The 22,829-nt window shown below is 48.6% G+C and overlaps 1 protein-coding gene across 1 annotated transcript in view; it reads left to right on the forward strand.

Annotated features, from left to right (window-relative positions):
- Nucleotides 1-22,829, forward strand: part of LOC132337693 (kazrin) — a 92,418-nt gene that overhangs the window by 46,306 nt on the left and 23,283 nt on the right. The window lies entirely within an intron of this gene.

Consider the following 22,829-nt stretch of genomic DNA (forward strand, 5'->3'; position numbering starts at 1 on the left):
AGGAAATTGTGTTGTGCAAAGTGCCAGGATTGTGGAGGGGGAAGGAGCTGGTTCTTGCTTGGAAAATACAGCAAGGATGAAAAAAAATTAAAAAAAAAAAAATCCAGAGGAATGTGCCAGCCATAATTTACAAGCTTGTTCACTTTGGTTTTGGGAGCACTTGGCAGCTCTGGGCTATTTCCAGAGCAAAGGCAGACACACAGCCCTTCCACCCCAGAGTGGAGAGAAACCTGGGTGCTTTTCATTGCAAAATCCCCTTTCTTTTACCTTCCTTTTCTCTGATCAAAACCAAACCCCTTGCAAAGTTCAGGTCTGTTGCTGGTTTTTGCTTTGCCTGGGGTTTCAAAACCCTTTGGGTGAGAATGTGGCTGCATCCCTTGCACACCTGCTCCAGCCCAGTGCTGCACAGCTCTCCAAACACCACTGTCCAGCAGCACAAGGATGTACATTATTAACCATCAGGGGCAAGCTGGAAGCTGATAAAGATCTTTATTATTTTACAAGCACAGTACTAACTACCTAGAGTTGTTTTCTTATAGTTTAAGTGCTCTCTTTCTCCTTTGGATATCCAGGATACACACATTTGTCCTCAGTAGGAACCTGCATTTCTCCCAGCACTCTGAATATCAAAACTTTACCTTTGAGGAGTTTTCTTCTCCCCCTAAATGTCAATGAAAAAAATCAAAGAAAGGGCAGCAGATGAGATTTGGCTTGATTTGCTCCAGTACTTGTTAATTAAAGTACTGAAGGATCCCTTCTGTTTGCCATCAGGTAGAAGACAGAGTGTCAGGGCAGAGCTCTGGGCTGGGGGGTGTCAGAGCAGGACCCCAGGAGGGTTGTCAGATGTGCCAGCATCACACAAGGTGTGTGCCACCTTCCCAGGTGTTTGTGTGCTCCTCTTGGAGTGGGGGATATTCCCAATGGAAAGTGATGGAAAAATGATAAAGTCATCACTCCAGGCCTGGCTGCAAAGTGATAGGTGGGAGCTGGCATAAAGCAAGCCATACTAAAAAATAAAAAATTCCATACCAAAATAAATAATATTGCCCATGTAAGTGTGAATACACATTTAGAGGAGAAATTTCCAGGTAAATCTGCCCAGATGCATCACTGGCACAGGAGAGCAGTGGTGTGTGGGGAATGGCAGAGCTTGGAGCATGTGGGAGGGAGAGAGAGAGAAATCCAGGGCTTTGTCCATGGCAGGGCTGTGGGAAGGGATTCCTGGGCATCACTTTTGAATTGTTTGTGCTTTGACCTGCCTCTCCTGATAAGGGAAGCAGAACAGAAAGGGATTTATCCAGATGTGCAGCAGCACATCTGGGGGCAGCATGGAGGTCATGTCTGGTCCCCCCATGCATGAGGTCCATTGTGGTCACAAGGGCTCTGCCATCCTCCTCCTCCTCCCAGGGCCATCACCTTGCCTGGTGTGTCCTGGCATTTTGGGCAGGTACCTGAAGCTGCCTTGGGCACGGTGGAGCTGGAGGAAAGGTGGGAGAGCCCATGGCAAGGGAGAGATTGTAGAGGACAGGAGCTCTGCAGAAGGTGGCATAAGGGTAAAGATACAATGCTCGTGTCAGGACAGGGCAGCCCTTCCCCATCATGCCAGTTTTTCCTCTTTTTTTGTTGTTTTTTATTGAAAACCAGTATGTTCTGGTTTTTAACCCCCATGCCATCCTTGGGGCACAGCAGGTGATGTGTGAAGGATTCCCTGCTGAGGTAAATATTGACCACCAGAGATGTCTCTACCAGGGGATGCCCCTCAGCTGCTCCCAAGGCAGGGGGACACAGTAGGTACCAGAGGGGTGCAGAGGGTGGTTGGCTCCCTGGTTTGGTGCAGCTGAGCTGTTCCTTCCAGCTCTCCAGGCTCTGCTTCCCATGGCACAGCCACTTACTGGGCATCACCTGCACCAGTGCCACCCCCAGTGCAAGTGTCACCACCCAGGTGACACCTCAGGTGCCCACCCCAGCTGAATGCTGACAGAAATACACCCTGAGTGCATTTTTCCCCTCTGGGTTTCAGAGATGTGGTCCGTGCTGTTGTGGCTGGCAAATGAGCAGATCAGAGTTCCCCTGTGGTAATGTATCTCTATCAATTTATTTCTCATTAAAAATCTTATGTGCTGCAATAAAGCCAATAGTGAGATAACAGTGCAGCTTTATAACCTGGTAAATCAGGCTTCTGCTTCTGCACAAAGCCATCTTGGGCTGTTGTAGGGGTTTAGAGGGGAACCAAATGAACCCAGGGTCCCCCATCCTGCAGCTGCCCAGTGCTGGGTGCAGAGGAAGGGGGGAAATCCCTGCCTTCAGTGATTCCTGCCTAAGGCTTTGGTGAGGGGAGAGGGATTGATCTCTGGATGATCTGCATTACAGACAGCTTTTTTTTAATCCCCCTCCTTTCCTTCTGTGCAGATAAAAAGCCAAAGAGGTTTGGGTTTGATTGAACCTATGGTGAAAATCTTTTTAATTAACAGTGGATTAGAACTGGAGCTCTGTTCTAGCTGGAATGGCAGGTGCCTGGTTTTTCTGGGCAGGCAGGCAGGATTCTAATTGTCACTTGTGAAGGCAGGAGGGTGCAGGGGGTTTGTCCCCCATCCCATCCCATCCCATCCCATCCCATCCCATCCCATCCCATCCCATCCCATCCCATCCCATCCCAGCTCTGGATTCACCCCTTGCAGCATTTGCTCTGCTTGTGCTAAAGAGAATTTCCCTCCCATTCTTATTTTGATCAAATCTCATTCATTCCCTGCTAAAGTTCACTTGTGCCCTTTCCTTTTGGGAAGGGCTTTCCTGGGGCTTTGCTCCCTTTAACTCCTTGACAGGAAGTTAGAGGCAGGTGGGGTCAATCTCTTCTCCCACATGATAGGACAAGAGGAAATGGCCTCCAGTTGCACCAGGAGAGGTTTAGGTTGAAAGTTAGTGAAAATTTCTTCACCAAAAGGGCTGTCCAGCCCTGGGACAGTTGCCCAGGGCAGTTGTGGAGTTCCTATCCCTGGAAGATTTAAAAGACAGCAAATGTGGCACCTGGGGAGAGGGTTTGGTGATGGTCTGGTAGTGCTGGGTTGGTGATTAGACTGGGTGATCTTAGAGGGCTTTCCCAAGTTAAATGGTTCCATTCCCTGTGTCTCTCCATGGGGGCTCAGGGTGGGAGCTGAGCAGGAGGGACAGGAATGCCCTGTGCTGGTGGCAGATGTCCCCCCTGTGTCCCCTCCTGCCATCAACAGCTCTGTCACATCTGGGGGCTCTCACCACGGTCTGAGTGCAAAGGAAGGGAGAAAAATCAATTCCCATCAGCTGAACAGTGCCCTTTGAGTTATTGCCAGTGGAGGAAGAAATTCTTTATCTCTCCTGGAAGGGATTGCTTTGGTGTTTGTAATTAGGGAGCGTGGCTGGCACATCCCCCTTCCTCCCAGCCCTGGTGTTTGGATGACCTCTCCCAGCCTGAGGACAGCAGTGGTCTCCCAGTGTGCAGTGGAAGGGGAAGGTGCTCACCTGCCCTGCTGGGGTGGCCAGGGCTTGGGCACTGCATTCCCCCAGCAGGTGGAATTACCTGTATGCCTTAGATCTCACAGTCTGCTCTGGCACCTGGCTGGGCTTGTTTAGTGTGGCTTTTTGGCCTAAAAATTGAAAAGAGCATCCCTGTGCAGGGCCAGGGCCACCAAACCCTCCTGGGGGCCACCAAACCCTTCTAGGGGGCTCCTAAACCCTCCTGGGGGCCACCAAACCCTCCTGAGGGCTACCAAAACCTCCTAGGGGGCTCCTAAATCCTGCCCGGGCCACCAAACCCTCCTGGAGGCCACCAAACCCTTCTAGGGGGCTCCTAAACCCTCCTGGGGGCCACCAAACCCTTCTGAGGGCTACCAAAACCTCCTGGGGGCTACAAAACCATGCCAGGCCCACCAAACCCTTCTGGGGGCCACCAAACCCTGCCGGGGCCACCAATCCCTCTTGGTGGCCACCAAAGCATCCTGGGGGCTACGAAACCATGCCAGGGCCATCAAATCCTCCTGGGGGCCACCAAACCCTGCCAAGGCCACCAAATCCTCCTGGATGCCACCAATCCCTCCTGGGGCCACCAAAACATCCTGGGGGCTACAAAACCATGCCAGGGTCACCAAAGCCTCCTGGGGGCCACCAAACCCTGCCAGGGCCACCAAACCCTCCTGTGGACAACCCAACCCTCCTGGGAGTGACCAAACCCTGCCAGGGTCACCAAACCCTTCTGGGGGCCACCAAATGCTCCTGGGGGCTCCCAAACCCCCCTGGCCTTGGTCCTCCTCAGCTCCAAGAGCAGTCACCTCTCCCAGGTGTGAGGGTCCTTGTACTGCTGGAAGAGATGGAACCACTCTGATCTGCACCCCTGAGAGCTTCCCCCATCCTTCACCTTCCAGCTGAGCTCCAGAGCAGGAGATGGGCACGCCAGAAATCAGAATGGGATGTTTAATTATCTGTAATTGCCAAAGCAGGTTAGAGACCTGTTGGGGTGTGAAGCTCTGCTTCCTCCTTGCCTTCCCCCTTGCCCTCTTCCTAACTGCTGTCTGTCCAGTTCCACATTCCAGCAAGGGCATCGTGTGATTGGCAGAAGTTCAACAGATGCTTCTCAGACCTGGGGTCATTGGCCTGTCCAGGTGTCATTGTCCCCTGAGACCCTCCCCCTCCCACCTGGTTGGTGGCTCACCTGTCCTCTCCCTCCCCCCTTCCTGTGGGCTTAAAAGACTCTGAAGCCATGTGGTCTTGATTCTGTTGGAGCTGTTACCAAGATTCAGAGCTCTGTCACCCTGGAATAAACTCTGGATTTAACCCTCTGGCAGAACCTGCTCTCTTTCTCTTCACCATTGCCTGAACCTTTTCCACCAGAGGTAAACTGAGTTTCTACCATACTTGGACTCATTCTGAGTGCCCAACTGCAACTGCCAGCCAGCCAAAGGTGTCTCTGAGGAGAAACATCCCCAGCAGTCATCTCTGGCACAGTGCAATCAATAGTGGCCAAATGAGCAAGGGCAGCTGCACAGCTGGGCTGATGTGCAGGCAGGGAGTGTGAGCTGATGCCATGGCAGCAGGATCTGTGCTGATTTTGTGGTTCTGCCAAAAAAACCCTCTTGGCTTCCTTGAGGTTGCTTCTGGTCTCAGTTTGAGATCAGCAGAGGTGGGAGAGGGGTGGCCATGGCTTGGTCTCAGGGGAAACACAAATTGAATTTCCTGTGCTGAAGTTGTTCCAATCAAGCCCTTTCCTACAGGGTGGCTGATTTGCAGGTGGGTCTGTACGTGGGTGAGACCAGGACTGTGTGATTCAGGGAAGATGGGGAAAACTCAGACCATCTCAATCCCATTCGTGTCAAAATGAGCTTGTCTCCCCTTTTAGTCACTCTGATAACATTTATTTGTGCAGCTTCCGAGGACATCAAGGTTTTACATCATCCACAATCCATCAGTTTAATTCCCTCTTTAAAGCACTGATCATAAGTCTTAAAATGGAAAAAAAGGCAGCAGCCTGCTGGGCAGAAGGGAGTTTGTTTCCAGCCTCAGGCAGTGCAGCCTCAGGCACCAAGTTCTCCTGGAGGGAAACCACCTGGGGTGGTTGTGCCACACCAACAATCCCAGCTTTTGGGGAAAATCCCAGTTTTTTGCAGAAGAAATTCAGTGAACAGGGCTTTGTGAACAAAGAGGATTTTGTTGTAAGCCACCTGTGGGTTGGTTTTGCATAGCTGGAGGTGATATGCAACCTCTAACCCTGTCTGGGCTTAGATGAAGCTCCTGATTTCCAGCAACTGCTTTGAATACCTTCCCTGGGGTCTTTCCTCATTGTTTGTTAGCAGGGAATGGGGAAGGTGGGAACAGGGGAGGGGAAGTTGGGTTTTGGAAGACCTGGCTGGCAGAGGATGCTGCCCAGAGCTGTGGAAGTGAGCAGAGCTGCTTGAGTGCTCCCCTGTCCCTGGGCTCTCCTCTGTGGCTGGTGGCCAGAGGTCAGCTCAAGGTGGGTTTGTGACAAAATCTCAATGTTTTATGGGTCAGGCATTTGAGATTTTACATAGAGTTGCCAGTGAAGATAAATGGACCCCGGGGCTGGTGACCCCCAGGGTCCCATCCCCACCCCATCACTCTGGGTTGTGGTGGTGACTAAACCTCAGAAATTCCAGGGCTGGTCTTAGATTGGGCTGGATTTCTGTTTTAGGGTGAAGGTAGCTCAGTTTGAACTATTGCACCTGATTTAATCCTGATTTTTTTGGTGAGATTTCATGTGATTTTTGCTCTTGAGGACATTGCATTGTGGTCTCTGTTGTTCCACTGATGCTTTCATTCCCTGTGCATGAAATGTGCTGAATCCTGCCATGGTAACCATAGGGAAAACCCCAAAAAAGTAAAATTTAAAGGGGAAAAAGGCCAGTAGAGTCCAATGGACTTGTGCAGAGCTTGGCCAAGGACCAGAACATATCAAATGTGCTTCAGGGCAAGTTTTTTTCTGTGAGATTTTACAGTGTGAGGCAATTACTGAGCTGAACAGCACTCCTTAAGAAGATTATAATTCTGCATCCAGTGTGGACCAAGGGCATCCCAGTTGGGCTGCAGCAAGCAGCTCTCCAGTGGATTGGAATCCAACCAGGTCGTTAGTGGTGTTGCAGCATTAATTACTCTGAAAGCAAAAGGTTAATTTGAAGTTTTGTAGGTTGCAGAAGGCACTGAGGAGAGCAAGGCCTTTAATTTGATGCCATTGTGTAGATGAAATAGGAAAATTCCTGTATTTTTGCAGGAATGATTGGTGGAAGTGGTTGGAGGTGCAGGGTCTGTGAACCCTGCTGCTTTCTGGAAGATAAAATAAAAGCAAAACTTTGTATTTCTTGTATTGATTTTCCTAGTGTATCCTGGATTAAAAAAAAAAAAGGCAGGAAGGATGGAGACTTGTCAAAATGAATTATTAACGAAGTCATACTTCACACTTCCTTCCAGTCTGAGGAAGCAAAGCATGTCCTTTGCTATGATATAGCCACTTTTTTATCTCTTTTTTGTTCCAAGGAAACATTTCCAACCAGTAGGCATCCAGTTATTTTTCTGCAGTAACTCAGGAGCCTTCAGCTTTCTGCCAGAAATCTTCAGAGAACAGTCAGAATCAATAGATAATGTTTGTTTGTTTTGATACAGCAAAGCAAGAAAGGAAGAAATAATCAGACAGGTGAGGGAAAACAGGAGCTTTAGCATATTTTGTTTATATAAAGTTGTTTGGCTTGTTTTGGAAAAAATAAAATGAAGGCACCCATCAGATTGGATTCAGATTTCAGCACAGCTTCCAAAGGCACACGAAGCTCCTGAGCACAAAGACTGCCTTTCACATGCAGCTCAAAGGGAAGATTTCTGCTTTCCTTGCCAGCACTCCCCCATGAATATTTGGATTATTACCATTCCCACCTGCCACTTCTGGACCTGCAAAGGTGGTGAGCACTGGGGAGGAAACACAAATGGGGTGGAAACCCTGGAGAGCTGGACCATGGGGTTTTGTGAAGGGTGGTGCCTACCTGTGCTAATGCTGTCTGGAGCTCACCCCTGCTTGCTTGGTGCAGGAGGAGCTGCTGTGGCTCCATCACAGACATTTTGGGGGTCCTGTGGCTCATCCTGCCTGCTCATCCACCCCCAAACCAGCACACCCCTCATGCTGCCTTTGCAGAAGCCCAGCTTGGGGAGAGGGGGAAGGCAGAGACCTCAATGCCATGGAGCATCCATCTGGCTGTGGGGTAATTAAAGCAGGCTGAGTGATCAAGAAATGCAAATATCCCATAAATTCAGCTCTGTGTGTGTGTGTGTGAATTAATCCCAGCCCCATTCAGGTTTCTGGCTGATTCCAGCCCAGGGATGGTTCCCAAACCCTCCCTGTCAGCTGTGGGGGCTCCGTCCCTCCCGTGTTTGCTCCCTGGTCAGAGGGAGGGAGAAGCAAAGAGCAGGTGCCTTCATCTGCCTCAGGATGTGAAGGAGGCTATTGATCAAAGCCTTGCAGCCTGGAGGAGGTGATGGGGAGCTGTGCATCCTCCCCTGAGCACCAGGCTGCTGTCCCTGTACCTGGGTGGAAGGGGAATGTGCCCCCCCAGGGGCTGCTTTGGTGCCACGTGTCCCTCCCCTTCAGGGACAATATCCCCAGACCTTTACACTTATGAAAACAGGAGTTTGCTCCCAGATTGGAGATAAGTTTAAATATCTCATTATGCTTTTGGGAGAGCTGCCCTTTAAAAGCTGATTTATTATTTTTTTTTATTCCCACTGCTCCAGCCCCTTGGTTTTAATACCAGCTTGCCTAGGGAACATTAACCTGCAGAGCAGAGAGGAGCACACAGGGTTCATCTTCACCTGGATATACCAGGCAGGCAGGAATTATCACCAATTAAAATGTATTTGGCAGGATAGAAGCCAAACACATGCCTTGGCACGTTTTTTCCCTGCATTATCACAGAGGCTGATGGAACTAAAATGGCTTGAGAATGCAGGAGAGAAACTGGGAGGGTCTGCACCCCCAAGAGCCCTGCTTGCAGCTGCCTCCCCTGTCCTTGCAGCCTCAGAAAGGTAAAAATCACCCCAGATTTGGGGGGTTTGCCTGGGGGGATTGGCAGCAGCCACAGCTGGAGCACTGGGCAGCTGCAGGAGCTGTGGCTCCATCCCTGGGTCTGGGGTGCTGCCACATCTCCCCTGTGGGCTGTGCCTTGGTTCAAAGGTTCATCCTACAGCAGGACAGGGCTGTGTGGAACAGGAGGAAACGCAGGGGGTTTGTTGTGCAGCCATTTCCAAGAGGGTTTGTGGATAGTGATCTCTGCTCCACCCCATGCTCAGCCAGACAGAGCAAGAGGGGGGGAAAAGGAGAAACCTGAACTCCCAGGTCAGACAGGAAAGGGCTGGGGGTGGAACAAGTTGGAGGTGCCCAAATGGGGATTCCCTGCCCACATATCCCATGTATTGCAGTGATGGGGTCTCTGAGGCTGGGATGAGCCCTGAGGTATCAAAGTCTCTTTTTTCCCAGCCCTGAGAGACTGAAGGAGAAGTTGAGATTTGTCAGTTCTGCTTTTCAAGGTTGTTTATTTGCTCTTATCCATTCCATTCTTCCTCCGACCCCCTGAGATCTGTCCAGCAGGTCAGGCTGTGGCACAGCCCCTGCCCTTGGGCTGGTGTTGGCTTTTTATACTAAGAACTACCTGTGCTTTATTTACAATGATTTCCCAATCCCTATCACCTGTGTTAGACAGTCTGTCTCTAAACCAAGTGTCACAGCAGAAAATGGAGGACAAGAAGAAGAAGGAGGACAGGACATGCCCAGATTCCTCCATCTTGCCTCTTGAGCCCCCATTCTAAATCCCCAAAATTCTAATTTTTCACCCTGTGACAAATTCCCTGTCATTCTACTCAAACCCTTGTGGCTTGTAACTCCTCACACAAAGTTGGTAACTTTTTCCATGGGCTAAAATCAAAGGCACAGGGGTCTTTGACTGTGCCAAGGTCTCTGAGCCCCTGCCAGGGTCTCAAGTCCCCCAGGGCAGCCAGAGGGATGTGCTGGGTTTGGACATTGCAGAGTGGCTGTGCTGGTGGTGGTCAGTGTGCCTGGAGTGTTTGGGTGTCTGATGACACTAAAACCAGCAGGAATTTAGGAAGGTGGCAGCGTTCAAAGGGACTCTCAGTGGGATTTGGGCACCTAAAGAGCTTTGGTGCTCTGAAAATCCTGCTTCATCTGAAATCTTAAACAGCTGCTGAGAGTGCACCCAGCTCTCCAGCACCTCCGGGCATGCAGCCTGCAGAGGTGAAATGGGGGTCATTCTCTGTGCCCCCCAAATTACCCAGATTGCCAGCAGGGAATCAAACTGAGCTGCCTGCTCCATGCCTGCCAGCCTTTTCCAGAATCACCCCATCCTCAGCTCAAACAGCATCCTGGGAGCGGATGTGTTCTTAATTCTTAATTCCTAATTTAAAATAATGGGTTTTTTCTCCTTATGCCACCCTTGGCACAGCTTTTTCCATTAATTCTCACTCCCCTACAGCATCTCCTTTTCTCCTGCCTTTTGGCTGAAGTGGAACTGTTGCAAAAAAAAAAAAAAAAAAAATCCCAAACAAGCAGGAATTTTTGGGATAAGCTGCAAAATTGACCTGGACTGAATGCAGGGGGAGTGAGAGGGAGACAAAAACGATGCCAGAGATAGCTGTAATTAGGTTAATGTCTTCAACTGAACTTGAAAGCCAAGTAAAGAGGGGAAAGGTTGCTCTGGGAATGAAAGGTGGAACTGGATGGCTGTAGAAACTGCCAGTGGGATCTGGGAGCTTCCCAGATGCAGGTTGGTGGTTTTAGCCTGGCTGTGGGGCTGCTGGGGAGGGGGAGTCTCCCAGTAAAGGCTCAGGGAGCTGGTGTTGGCAGTGTGTGTTGTCCTGGCTGTGCTTTGTCCCTTGCTGGGGCTCCAGGCAGGCACTGGAGCTGCTTTCCCATAGGAATTGCCCCTGGTGCAGGTTTGGAGTTTTGTGTGGGAGCATATTCCAGCTGGAGGAGCAGAATACAGGCAGGAAATGGGGGGAAAATTAAATTAAAATCTAGTGGGGGGGAGGAGAAAAAGGCTTTTTAAGCTTACTGAGGCTGGATGACAAGACTTTGTGAGTTGGCTGCTCCCCTTTCCCAAGATCTCTTTCCATGTGTGTTCAAAACTTTTCTGGTGCACTGGGGGTGCAGGAAAGGCTCAGCTGTGAGAGCTGGGTCAGAGGAAAGAGAAAATAACTCAAACAAGCCCTTTCCTCTGTCTGTTTTTTCATGTGTTTGATGTGCAGATCACCAAGGGGAGAAAAAAAATACTTGTGGAACCACAAATGTCTGCTTTGGGCATTTTCAGGGAGTTTTGTTTAAATTACAGCCTAGGCAAAGGAACTGGGGCGTGAGCTGAAAGCAGCTTGGTTTAAACCCAGGCTTACAGAGCCCAGAGGAGCTGAGCTGAGCTGGGGCCAGAGCTGCAGAAGACCAAAGCCCAGGGAGCTGCAGGGACCAGCACTCACTGAGGCAGCAGCACAGGTGGCAGCTCAGGCTGGGAGGGTTTTTCCTCTTCTCCATCCCAAATCCAGCAGGAGCTTTTTAACCCTGCTCTTGTGCAGCCAATTTTCCCCTTATTCCCCCCCACCTTTTATCCCAGGCCAGGAGAGGGGCTGGGATGCCACCTGCTTGCCCTCCACCCCTGTGCTGATCTCTGAGAGCCCTGTGGGAGGGATTTGGGTCAGGTGGGGTTTGTGGAGGTCCTTCTGCAGGAGCAAACCTCACACCTGCAGCAGAACCTTGGGCACGGTCACTTCTGGGTTTTATCTGGCAGTGGATAAAATATTCCTTCCCAATGCACTTGGCAAACAAATGGGCCAGGCAGAAATACAGATTGTGTTTGCTAATGGCAGCAGGCTGCCAAGGAATGTATCACCCACTGCTCACTGGGAGGGAAATTCCTCCCTTCCATGGGAGATGCAGAGCTGCAAAGGCTGGACTGAAATTCTGCTTCTCACTCTGTTTTGCTCCAGGTTTTTTGGGTAGGAGAGGGGAATTAATGCTGGGATGAGGGGGCAGAGCAGAGTGAGCAGAGCCCTGGCTGATGCTGATTCATGGTGAGATCCTCAGGGCTCCAGCAGATCTTTGGGCAGCAGGGATAAATGCCAGGGGTCTGTTGCACGGGGAGGGATCAGGTCTGTGCGTGCAGCTGTAGTGCCCTGGCTGCTCTGGGGAGAGCTGCTGCTTAGCTGCAGCTCCAGAGAGGAGTTTGGAGCTTAATCCAGTTAGATGGAGCGTTCCCCAGCTCCCCACATCTTCCTGGGGCTTGTTTCTGGGATGTTGGATGTCTTGCAGTGAGGACCATGAAGTTCCCTTATTGTATTTGCATTGCCCCCAGATGGAGGCAGGAGTGATGGATCTGACTCCACGCTCTCACAAGGCTGATTTATTATTTTATGACACTATATTATATTAAAGAATGCTGTACTGAACTGCACTAAAGGATACCTACAGAAGGCTAAAAAATAATAATAATAATAAACTCATTACTCTTTCCAGAGTCTCAACACAGCTGGACCAGGATTGGCCAATAAGTCAAAGTAATTCACATGAATGCAATGGAACAATCACCTGTGGGTGAACAATCTCCAGGCACATTCCACATGTGAGCACAGCACAGGAGAAGCAAATGAGATGAGAATTGTTTTCCTTTTCTCTGAGGCCTCTCAGCTTCCCAGGAGCAAAACCCTGGGTGAAGGGAATTTTCAGGCAATGTGAATGGCACATCCCCTGTCCTTGGGCAGGCTGTGCTCCCTGGCATTTCCTTGGGAAGATGCAGCAGCTGGGGCAGTGTGTGTGTTCATTGCACTGGGGACTTCAGGGTGAGTGATCCCTGAGGAAAGGGTCTCACCAGCTCCTGGGATACACCTGCTGGGCTGGGCATCCTCCTCAGCTCCCCACATCCACTGGGGACCAGTCCATGGACTTCCAGGCAGGAACAGTGTTTGGCTTTGAAGTTAACATTTGCAGCTTTGGGGATAGATAAGAGGAGAGCTGGGGGATAGGGAGATGATGGAGAATATTCATGTGTGGAATTATCTCCTGCAAATATTATTTTTTTGGAGTGTGCTTCCTTTCCCTCCTCATTGTGGGTATGAATTTAAAACATGCCTTTGACTTCAAATTAAACAGTTCACATTCAAAAGGCCTCCATGTAAAAGTGAGCAAGGCTAGACTGCAATGAATTATTTTTGGGAACCCCTCCAGAAGATGGACAGGGCAGAGTCTGTGGTGCATTGCAGGATCCAAAGGGTTGGTGGGAAGGTACACATGAGGGTAAGGATGAATATCCTGGTCAGTAAAGTCCTGCACAAGTGAGTTTAAGGAGCAAGAAATAATTGTTTTGCACAGAACAAGGGGGAAGAATCCATTTTCAGCCTTGGAGCATCCCCGTGGTCAACCTTGGCAGCCTCCCTTGTCCCTCCCCTGCTGGATGTTGCAGAGTATAAAGGGCTGTAATTGTTAAAAGGATGTGTTCAGGAGAATTTATCCTCTCATTTGGTTTGTCCTAGTGACCCTTCAGCAATTGCTGTGGAAGGTTTTGTGGCAATTACCTGGCCTGGGAACTGCCCTGTGCAGAGGGTTGGGATTCAGGCTGGGAGCTGGGATGGTTCTCCAGGGTTTTGGTAAGGCACAGCTGCTCCCTAAAATATTCTGGCAGAGCTTGCAGAGCCATCAGCCCATCTTCCCTGGTGGGTTTGCTTCCTCCATCACCCCAGTCCCACCCTGGGTGCTCCCTGGGTCACCTCTGTGCCCCATTCCTGCTCCATCAGGGCAGCACTGTTACTGCTCCCTAAAAAAACCTCCTGGGTTATCTGAAAATTGGGGTTTCATTCACATTTGCAACAGGTGTGCAGTTGCTCTGGGTTTACCTGCATCTTTCCTCAAATACCTGGTGTACTCAAAAGCCCAGTTGGAGGTAAAAGCAACTCAGTCTCAGGTATGGATTTCTCTGCTGCTGCCTCACTCTGTGCTGTACCTTGTGCCACCAGTACAATCCAAACTCATTATTTTCCCCACATGGCTCTTTTGATCTGCTTCTCTTCCCTTCCTCTGCTGAGATGGCAGAGACCATGAGAAGTGGCTGGAGCAAATGCCATTTGTCTGCTCCTTGGGTCCAGATATTTTGGATTAAAATATGTCCTAAAATTAAAAACCCAGCCCTTAAAATACTGCTATCTTCCCAAGGATATCCTTTTCCTCCCTGGAGTACATTTGGAGGGAGATTCCTGCATGTAAATCTCCTTGTGCTGCTGCTGCAGAGTGGTGAAGGCTTAGAAACCCCCTTGAAGGTCTAAAAGGGACCTGGTGGCATTAACTGAGCCCAAATCATGCCAGCTCCTCAGGAGGGTGGAGAGGAACCTGCTCCCAAGCCTGCAATTCCCAGAGAAAAGCTGGCTTTGGGACAAACCTCCTTGTGCTGCCCATCCCCATCTCAGAGCTGAGGAGAGCTTTGTGTGGTGCTGCCCTCTCCCAGCCAGGCTCAGGGCAGAGAATACCTCAGGGAGCTTGGTTGGTGACCCCAAATCCAAAAATAAAATCTTATAAAACTTTGAAAAAAAACTTTCCTCAGCTGCAAATCATTTCCCAGTGGTTCCCAGCTGGACCAAGGTGCAGAGCAGCACAGAGAGCATCCAGTGCTGCCCCAGTTCTGGCTCTGGAGGCAGAGGAGAGTTCCTTTTGGACACATTTTCTCTGGAGATGCTGCTTGGCATGCTGGAAGGATTTCCCTGGAGGGCAGCTGGTGCTCCCAGCCCTCCTGGGTGTGCAGCCTCCCCTCAGGGCTGCTTTCAGCCTGCCCAGCTGGATTGCATCCACCCAGGAAGGAATTTATGACACCTTGCAGGTTTATGGGTGCCTTTCACCATGTAATACACCTGAGTCCCAGCACACCCAATTTCCAGGTGTCTGTTCCCAAAACTCCCAGAATTCAGGCTCCCCTGGATGTCTCTGCTGCTGTATTTTGATTTTCTCTGCAGAGTTAGAGCTGCCAATGCCTGGAAAAACTGCCTTTGCTGAATTCCCCTGGAGCCCTGCTTCCCTTCCCCGGCCAGAACTGGATCAAATAATATCTCTGCCACGCTTTGGAGATAAGGCAGGAGCTGAGCAAACCTGCCACTATCTCTGCTTTAATTTTTCCTTGCAAATAGTGTGGAGCCAATGCCTCTCTGCCCAGATCAGCTCCTCTTATCAGAGGGATAATAACTGGCTCACTAACCAACATAATTCCTCTATAACCCCCAGCAATCTTTTGGGAGGATTTTGCAAGTGGCTGAAGAACAGAAGAAAATCTCTGGCTGTAGGATTAATTGGTACAAAATCAAGGCAGCATTTGACTGTGTGCTTAAAAAAAAAAAATTAAAAATCAGAATACTCTGTGTGTATAAATACAGTGGCTGCATTTCCACTTGTTTCCTCTTAAGTGGTCCCTCAGTGGCTCCTGCAGATGCAGAGCCTGGCTGAAGTGTGCAGGAAATGAAGGTGCACAGGCTCATGATCAAGTTTGGGATTTCAGCTCTCCAAAGCTCCAGGGCAGTGCTGCAGGTCTGAGGGAGGATTTTGTGTTCATGGGCCCTGCCTTGCTGTGGGTGCTCTGGGGCTGCTCTGCAGCTGCATCCCCTCCTCCCTGCCCTGTGCCTGCTCCAGGCTGGGCCACGGTGCTGCTGCACAGCTCTCCCAGACACACATCCATGCCTGGGCAGCTCTCACAGCCCAGGGGATCCTTTTCTCTCCAAATCTCTGCTTTCTCTACGTTTTTCAGTTCAGTTTGCCAGCAGTTTCCTTTCCCTTGCTGAGCTGTGGGTGTTGAGAGCTGGGCTGATGCTGCTGAAGAGCTCAGGTTTTCCTTCTTGATCCTTCTCCCTTTTTTTTCCCCTTCCAATACAATAAAATCAAATCAATATCAGCCAGCAGCACCAAATCTCTGTGTGCTGCAGATTCTTGTCCCAGGAACCAGCTGGGATTATCAGCTCTCTTTGCACTTTGAATTTTAATAGCATTAACTCTGGCCTAGTCATGTTCTCCTAAAATCCCATTTCAGGAGCTGACACCACTCTGTGTTTTTTCCTCCTCCCTCGCCTGCAGAAATCCCAACCAGAATTAAGAGACAGATTTTGAAGGTTAAAACTTCCCAGATTGTTTCCCTCTCAGTTGTCATTTTGGGACTGTTTTGTTTTCTTTCTGATTGCATCAAATATTTGTACTCCTGTGGGGACTGTGGTGCGAGGGTGAATCTCCCTTAAGAAAATAAAGGGATTTTTTCCATCATTTTTGTGGTGTGGCTGGGGGGAAATTGGTGAAAAGAGCAGTTACCAAAAGTGACTCAACATGGGGCTGTGCTGTGCCTCTCCTAAAGATTCTGAATTATTTAAGGCGTTGCTGAGACTTTTCTATTTAGAAATACTGAAATGGAGACCCTTTCCCCCAGCCTGAATTTTAGATAGTTTGTCTTCTAATCTCACAGGCAGCCCCTGAGAGAGGGGACTTGGCCAGCATCCTGTCCCTGCACAAAACAGCTGGGTTATTTATTTAAAACCCCTGTTTTACCTAGTTAAAAAGAGTCTTGAAGAATTTTGAGTTTTTGAAATGTTTTGAGTGTGCTCAGCAGGGTGGGAGGGTTTGGACTGTGAATGATCAGTTATTTCTTTAATATTTTTTTTAGTGGGTGTTTTTGTGTCTGGTGTTTGAATGATCATTTATTTCTCTAATTTTCCCAGTTATAAACCTAATCCTGCAGTCCTTTGGGTGCCCCTTCTCCCATCCTAGTCCCACACACTGCTGCTTGCACTAAGGAGAAAGAATTGCATTTGCCTGTGGCTCTTTTTATCTCCTCCAAATCCCCCCATTGCTTTGGGTATTTTTTTGTTATTATTGGCCTCATTTATTCAGTACAACAATGTTTATTCTGGGAAAATGCCCAGTGCTGGGCACAGCTTGGGAGAGGTCCTGTGAGGGCAGTGTAGAAAAGGTGGATGACTGCAGAACCTTTATGTGAATAAATAGCAGGAAATAACATCTTTTTTGTCTTCCTCAAGTACCACATTGAAAACCCATCCTTGAATTATTGCTCTTGATCATATTTAGCTTTGAGTTAATACAATTGCTTCTTGGCTACCTGTCTCTTAGGATCATGTATGGCTTATTTTCATTTTCTAGCTCTGGCTGTTTGAAAATCATGGTTTGGGTTATGAAGTACATGTGGAAGGGATCAGGGCTCCTGCTGTCAGCTTTGCTTGCTGAGCCTTGTGCAGCACATGGGGGGAGATGCAAGAGCCATTTCTCTACTGGTCATGGGAATTTATTTGTGAGAATTTCATGAGTCTGAGTGAAAAAATAAAGTTTGGGAAGAGAAGAAAAGAAGAATCCAAATGCAATCATTACCTAGCCTGGGAATATTAATATTAATATTAATAATAATAATAATAATAATAATAATAATAGTAAACCTTTAAATTAAATAATTTTTCAACAATTTATTCTATTCTCCCAGCCCCAGGTTTGCCTGGTGCAGTGCCCTGATAACTCCATAGGAGCAGCTCCCTGCTGCCTCCCAGCACTGCAGCACAAGCCAAGATGAATAAAAGGCTGTCACTTTTATTAACTTTGCTGCCTGGTGTGGTGTTTAATTCCAGGCAGGCACCCAGTGCAGCCCTCTCAGCTTTAAATGGCTTTTCCTGCCTTTGGGAATGTGTGTAAAATAGATGGGGCAGCATTACACCCCCCACTGCCACACTGCCATCCAGCAATACTGTGGGTATTCAGAAAAATGAGATATTTTTGGTACTGGTTGGCATTTGCCTCCTCATTTTCAGACTGAAAAAACCTCATTTCCAGTACTGATTTGGGGTCAGTTTGGGGTTTTTGCCCACCTGGGATGGTGGAAGGTGTCCCTGCCATGGCAGGGGTGGAACTGGATGGGCTTTAAGGTCCCTTCCAACCCAAAGCACTCGGATTTTATAGGCATGGGTATATTTATTTCATCACAGCCAGGTGTGCTGTGAAATTTAGCGTGGTAGTAACACTTTGGTGGAAAAACAGTGGTTTAAAACCTCCAGGTGTGTCCTGAACCTCCTGGTAGGGTAGAACAAACTTTGCAGTGAAAAGTTTTAATAAGCATAAATTAGAAGTTCATTAAGTGGTGCATAATAGGTAAGTAAAATATTAATTATCTCTCTTATGCTCAGGCACTTGGAAAAACCTTCAAGTTTATTTTTTTTTTTTTTTTTTTAATATTAACAATAAGAGGGGAAAAATAAGGTTTTTGAGACAGGGCTCTGGGTCTGGAGGGTGGAGGGCAGTGGAGTGGGAGCAGGATGCACTGGGCTCAGCCTGTGGATTCACACCTGTTAAATCAGCATCAGCCCCCCCAAGCACCAGAACTGGGGGAGTTTTCCATGGAATGGATGGGCAGGGAGGAAGCTGCTCCTGCCATCCCTGTCTGTGCTGCAGTGCAGTTATTTTTATCTGTTATATCTTGTTCCCAGTGGAATTACTCTGGCCCTAACCTGTAGATAAGGGCTGTTGCTAAATGAGTCTGAGCTCTACCTTGAAGGTGAAATTGCTGCCTTGCAGGTTGGTGAGGAAGGTGGGGAGATATTTACCCTCCTCCTATGAAAAAAACCCCATGAGCTCCAGCTCTGACCTGGCAATTTTGTTGAGTACTACTTGAAAAAGGCAAGAATTGCACTGAAATGCTGGGTTTAGTCCTCTGAATTGGTGGGGCTTCCTGATGAAGATGCCAGCTCTCAGGTGGGATCCCACAGCACTGGAAGAGGCTGCCAATTTCCCCATAAATTTGGGAAAGCTCCTCACAGACACCCCCAGGATGTCACAGCTGGGGGGGGATGGTGCATTTTTGGATTCTCCTCAAAAATTAAGTGGCAGCTTCAGAAGTTGTTTTGGCCAAAAGCACCCAGTTCTTAGTGGCACCATCATGGTGGTGTGGACTGGATTAAGCCCAGCCCTGGTGTTGGCATCTTCTGGCTGTGAAATAAATGATTATTGGCAGCAGTACAGCCAAGGAAAATGCTGCTGGTCCTGCCCCTCCCCAGAGTTTGGTGTGGAAGGATTAGAGTGGAAAAACCAGTAGGAAAACTTACAGAAAGTGGCAGAAATGGTGACTGCCCTGCCCAGAGGTTAATTTTTCAGCTGGCAACCAACCCAGCAATATATTTATTCCTGGCTTAGCCAACAAGGAGCAGGTTGGTGATTGGAAGGCAGCCATGGGATACACTGGGTGGGCAATACTGGGATTTTCCCCTCCCATCCTGGAGTCATTTCTCTGTTGTGGTTTGTAGCTCAGCTCTGAGGGTTGGTCACTCAGGTGAGCCCAGCAGGATGGTGGCCCTGTCCAGGTGAGCCTCCCTGGCTGCCCCCTGCCAGGGGATGCAGCCCTGGAGCAGGGGTTTATCTGCAGGTCCCCTGGTTAACAAACACTGCTGCAGGTTTTTAGAAGCTGTTAGCATGAACCATTAACTCTTCCTTTTAATTATTCAGGTTGCCTCTTTTAAATTTCTTTTTTAAGTGGAGCTAATAGGCTTTGCAGAGGAGGCTTCCAACCACAGCAGTTCCTCCCCAGAGGAGCCCTGTTTGTGCATTGCCAGCTAATCTCTTTTCTTCATTATCCCTTATCTTTCTCCAGCTGATTAATTGCTTTCAATTGATTTATAAATATTCTGTTGATACATACAGTGACAGGAGGGGAATGGGATATGTCCAGGCTCAGAGGTCATTGATCCATGCAGCCCCTTGGGCTTTCCTAACCTGCCTCACAAATCCCAGCCACCCCAGCCAGGCTTTATTCCCACTTTTTTTTGGGTCTTTGCAATTCCTGCAAGAAACCAAAAATTGGGCTGTGCACGTGCACAAGCCTTGTGCCAAGTGAGAGTCAGGTTTTGGGTGTAAAGAAATGGGGTTTGGGTAAGTTTTGGTTGTGTTGATGAATGCAGCAGGTCGTGTGGGTGTCACAAAAACCTGTTTTCTATGCTGAATTCCCTAATATACATTTTTTAATTTATATATATATATATATATATGTAGGTGGAGTGGTTGATGAAGACAGAGCATTAGAAACTCTGTGGAAGCTCCAGGGCAGCTTAAAAAAATTTTTAAAAGGCAATAATAGCTGGTTTTAAAGATAGTGGCCAATATCAGAGTGGAGCTGTCCACCTTCATCCCCATTCGAACCACAGGTGGCATTGAGGCTGCAAAGCCATTTTTAGAAACAGCAGCACGTTTATACACAGGGATAAATCATTAAGCTGTCCCAGTAGACTTCCCATTTTCCCTGATATTTCTCTGCATGCAGCCTGTTCCCTCCAAGTGCCCCCATGATCCCTGCAGAGCTGGGCTGAGCTGGGAGGCTCTGGGGACACGCTGGCCCTTGCAGTGACATTCCTGGATGTGCTGAGGGGGGGATAAATATTTTCAACAAGAAAATGTTTCCTGAAATTTGAGACCCACCACGCAGCTCTGGGGCTTGCTATTTCCTGATTTATGATTATTTATTATTATTATTATTATTATTATTGTTATTATTATTATTATTATTAGGCTTCAACAAGAAAATATTTCCTGAAGTTTGAGACCCGCCATGCAGTTCTGGGGTTTGTTGTTTCCTGATTTATGAATATTTTGCTGCTATTATTATTATTATTATTATTATTATTATTATTATTATTATTATTACTATTTTCCTCCTCTCTCCCTGTACTGGCACTGGCTCAACCCCACCGTGTGGCAGTGTAATTACACGTTGCTAATGAGCAATTGCAGCTCCTTTAGCAGCCCAGCCTGACACTTTATCGGGTGTTTGCAGGAGTCATGTAATTTCTGTATCATCATATATGGTAATATATTCACTGCAGCATGACATGGGATGAGGTTCAATGAATAATGTAAAACCCAGAATAACACTGAATCTATATGAGATGTGCTTTTCCCCCCAGCATTGTTTTAAAAAGGAAAATATTGATTCTGGTGGGGTTCAGCGGTGCAGAGCTCTCGGGGAACTCAGGTTTTGCTGATCCATGCCCACCCTGTCCCTGCAGGGCCACAAACCTGCAGCCCTCTGTGCCATCCCTCCTCGTTAGCACTGATGAAGCTGGGGAGGGCAGGGAGGAGTCACTGACATTTGCAGCTGGATCCAGATGTTGCAGAAGCACAGCAGGTTCTGTTGGGTTCAGGTGAAACCTCCCTCCCCATAATACATCGATTTTTTTCCCCCCAGTTACTGTCTCTGAATGCAAATTAGGATGGATAATTTCTATTTGTTTTCCTTTTTAACCAATTTCCCCCTATTCTGATCTGTGTCATTTATATTTGCAGGCCATTATCTTAGACTCATTACAGCCTTTTAGCATTTGAATGAAAATATTGTAAAGAGCCCAGAAGTTAGGCATAAAATGTCTGTGATGATAAATATAATCCTCGTGATAAAATTAAAAAACACAATAGAAGTAACTGTGATGTGCTCAGGAAGTTGTACCAAATGAGATTGGAACCACCATGATAATGTTTGCCCTTTCCCTGTTGCTTTTTTGCCTCTTTAAAACAGCTTTTGCAGTGCTGTTTTAAAGGGGGAAATGCTGTGTATGGCCTGGATAGGGAGCTCACCAAAAAATTCAGATTTTTCTCTCTATTGAGGCTTTCATTAATAACTGCAAAAACTCTTGGTGATGCACGTGTGATTTTCAGGAGCTTAAAATACTCCGACAGCACTGGAGGAGGAGGAGGTGCTAAATGGTGCCAAGTTCCTCAATGAAAATTACTCTCAGTGCCTCTGGTTTTGGAGCCAGATCGATGTTAATTAATCCTTGCCTCACACATTACGTTCTCCAACCTCAGCACCGTCGGATTTTAGCTCAGGAGGAGCAGATGGAGGTTCCCAAAGTGCCTCTGAAACTCCCAGCCGAGCGCTCTCCTCCATGACAATGCCAATTTGTCATGAGTGAAGTGTTTGACAAAAATCTGTCATTTTTGAGAGAAGTTTTTCCTTGAAAGAAAAAGCAGGGGGAAAAAAGAAATCAGCTCTGTTTTGAAACATGTCCTCACTGTGTTATCTTTATTTTGCAGAAGAGGGGGATGGAGAGGGGGGTTTCCATGGCCGTGGGAGGGAAGTTTTAGTAAGTTTTCCTGGAAGCAGGAAACCTTGTATGAGGTCTCCAGATTTTTCTGTTCTGGTGGTTTTTGTGGACAGCTCTGTCCTCCAGGTCAGATGTGGCTCTGAAGGTGCAGGGATGCATGGCTGGCCTCCTGCAGGGATTCTCCAGCAGGGCTGAGGTCACTCAGCAGTGGCTGCAGGTGCTGGTGCCTCCAGGGCAGTGACACACAGCACACACGGCCAGATGCTCAGGCTGCATTTGATCAGCCACCAGCTCCTCTTCCGTGCTGCAGGGAGGGAGAGCTGTTCCCTTTGGAGCAGCAGTGCTGAAGCTGAGTTGCCTTTTCACACAATCACAAGATCATCAAGGTTGCAAAAGCCCTCTAAGATCATCCAGTCCAACCAACTCTGCCAGGGCCACCACTAAGCCATGTCCCCAGGTGCCACATCCACGTGTCTGTTAAATCTCTCCAGGACTGGGGACTCCACCACTGCCCTGGGCAGCCTGTGCCAGGGCTGGACAACTTTTTGACCCCAACTTGACTCTCTGTTGCCAGTCTCTGGTGGGCCCTGCCCTTGGAGGTGGTGGTTGGGGTTTTTGGCAGAGCTGGGACAATTTTTGGTGGTGACCACCTGTAGCTTGCTTGCTTCAGAACCATAACCCTGGTGAGACCTGCAAGCCCAGGAAGCTGGAGATGGGACACACGATACAGGTTTGTCCACTGGTGGGGGTTGTCAAGTTTGGATCAGCCTGCAGAGACCTTCAGAGCCAGGCTTGGGTGGGAAGGGTCTCTCCTGCCCCTGAGGAAGGGTCTCGGCTAGGGAGGGCTGAAGGAGGCTGGCCAATTTGGCAAGAAGGGCCAGACCCATCTGCACTGACACCAGCACTTGTCCCTTTCCAGCAGCAGCCAGGATCCACAGGGAGTGACTCCAGGAACAGAAACACCTCCCTGGCCCCAGCTTCTGCCTGGCTGAGGGCAGGGACCACCACTGGCCACACAGCAATGGTTGATCCAGAGCAAGGAGAGGAGACCAAGACCACCCCCAATTTAACCCCAGCCAGAGGTGACTGCTGCCTGTCACAGGGACACACTCAGAGCCCGGTGGCACCACACAAACCCAGCGAGGCGTGATCCATCTCGGACTTCAGCAGCACCGTTTTTCCATTCTTCCAAAGGGATTATTAATCGCAAAGGA

The sequence above is a fragment of the Haemorhous mexicanus genome, chromosome 23 (genome assembly GCF_027477595.1).
Source record: "Haemorhous mexicanus isolate bHaeMex1 chromosome 23, bHaeMex1.pri, whole genome shotgun sequence".
In the NCBI taxonomy this organism is placed as follows: domain Eukaryota; kingdom Metazoa; phylum Chordata; class Aves; order Passeriformes; family Fringillidae; genus Haemorhous; species Haemorhous mexicanus.